A 2,436-nucleotide genomic window follows, 5' to 3' on the forward strand; every position below is an offset into this window, starting at 1 on the left:
TACCTGTAAAACGCTCATTTATGCCTACATTTCAGCATTCACTTTATTATGTCTCTAATAAAGCAAAACCACCTGTAAAAGGGAATATGTGTTTATTTCTCAGTGTGTGAAAATGTGCTTAATTTATTGATGCAGCAAACAAATTTCACTCTGATTGTGATGCAAAAACCAGGAAATAATTTGCTTTGTGATGGACTTTATATAGTTCAATTTCATATAGGCAACATGCTACATGAAAAAAATATTAACTGAACTGTGGGTTTTAATTACTGAAAACAGTTCACAGGTAATTATAATTTATTTTATTTAGCAATCTAAGATTTGCAGCCCTCAGCAGTTCCTGTGCAATTTCAGTGCAATTAGGAATTCAGGGATCTCAGTGCAGCTGTTAGTGTAGTGAACCCTGTAGGTAAAATGCATGCATACTTTTGATCTCTCTAAAATTGACCTCATTGATTCCATTCTCAGCAAACTGACCTAGGCCACTCAGCATAGCTTTTATTGTTCCTTATGTTAGTGCATGTTCTCTTTTTACAATAAATTCATGACTATCAGAGATATCAATTTGACATTCACAGCATCCGGCACTTCACAACCACCACAATTTTTCTCTTCTCCATCCATGATGTTCTCATGAAATCTAACTCACTTCCACAGGAATTTTAGTAGCTTCCAGGTGAGGTAGGATGCACTGAGGTTGCTTCTGGCTCACCATCTGGGGGAAGTGCCCAGTGCCCTAAGTTATGCTTTGATATTGTCAAGTGTGAGACCTTTTGCTTTGTTCTTCTTCTTCAACATTGCGTTGGTTATTAGGGATTTCCTTTCTTTCCATATGAAGGTAGTTTAATAGTTTTGGTTTTTTTCTATTTCAGAAAAGAATGTTGCTGGAATTTGTATCAAATTTGTATTGAATCTGTAGATTAGTTTAGGTAGGATTGGCATTTCTATTGTATTAAGCCATCCAATCCATAAGCATGGTTTGTCTTTCCATTATTGTTAGTCTCCTTTAGTCTCTGCTAATAATTTCTATAATCCTCATTGTACAAGTATTTTGTGTTCCTGGGCAGGTTAGGTCCTAGGTATTTGCCAATTTTGGCCTACTGTTATTGATATTTTATATGTTTATTTTAATTTTTCACGTACTCTTCTCTAGTGTAGAGGAATCTAATTGATTTTTGTGGATTAATCTTTAGCATTGCTAAATTCTTCTTTTATCTCTACCAGTTATATTGTAAAATCTTTAGTATATTTTATATATTAGATTATGCTACCTGCAAATAGACTTTTACTTCTTCCTTTCTGATTTGCATAGCTTTATTTCTCTATCTTACTTTATTGCTTCAGCTATGACTTTTATGACAATCTTGGATAAGAGTGGTGATAATGGACATTCTTGTCTTTCAAGGTAGAATTGGGATCATGATAGTGGATATGGGGGGCGGGGCGTTGAGGAAGCATTAAAGAACTAGAGGACAGTTGTATGTTTCCTCAGTGCTATACTGCACCCTGACTGGCTCGTCTCTTCCTGTGACCCTTCCGTAGGGGATGTCCAATTGTCAACAAATGGGTTTTGGGTCTGCACACCACATTCCCCCTCATTCCCATTGATATGATTTTTTGTTGTGGGTCTTTGATGCCTGATACCTGATCCCATTGACACCTTATTATCACACAGGCTGATGTGCTTCTTCCATGTGGACACTTTTGCTTCTCAGCTAGAGGGTCGCTTGTTTATCTTCAAGCCTTTAAGACCCCAGATGCTATATCTTTTGATAGCTGGGTACCATCAGCTTTCTTTACCACATTTGATGTGCACCCATTTTGTCTTAACCACATTTGCTATGCACCCATTTTGTCTTCAGAGATCGTGTTGGGAATCTGAGCATCGTGGAATGCCAGGTTATTAGAACAAAATATTCTTGCTTTGAAAGGCTACTTGAGTAGAGGCCCAATGTCCATGTGCTTCCTTAATACTTAACATATAAATACATATACATAGATAGATTTCCCTATCATTATGTATAAATATATTTACATATGTACATGCCTGTATTTAGACCTCTATAAAGGTCCTTTGCCTCCTGGTTCTTTCCTCTATGTCCTTGTACTCTCTTTTGTCCCCCTACCATTGAGTGCTTTTTTGTGATGTGTCTTTGTGCTGTTATCTTTCCTCGTCTTCTGAATTCGTTTATGTGTGATTTTCAATAGGTATCACATATATGACATCACTCACATATAATTGTAACAGCATTTAACATATGGACAACAGTTTAAATCACAGTGCTCCTGCCCTTTAACATATGAGCAACCTTAGCACAGTAAATCTATTCCTCAAATGCTTCTCAATCAGCAGTTCCTATGGGTGTGCCCCCATTAATACCAATAATAAAACCACTATTAAACGAGTTAACTTTGTAAACTTTTAATAATTTAAAG

The 2,436-nt window shown here is 36.4% G+C and overlaps 1 pseudogene; it reads right to left on the reverse strand.

The window, feature by feature from the left end:
* Window positions 1-280: 280 nt before the first annotated feature.
* On the reverse strand, window positions 281-624 carry LOC115868305 (annotated as a pseudogene).
* Window positions 625-2,436: the final 1,812 nt, after the last annotated feature.

This window comes from Echinops telfairi, unplaced genomic scaffold, assembly GCF_000313985.2.
Source record: "Echinops telfairi isolate 266 unplaced genomic scaffold, ASM31398v2 ScPeMD7_9;HRSCAF=40, whole genome shotgun sequence".
In the NCBI taxonomy this organism is placed as follows: domain Eukaryota; kingdom Metazoa; phylum Chordata; class Mammalia; order Afrosoricida; family Tenrecidae; genus Echinops; species Echinops telfairi.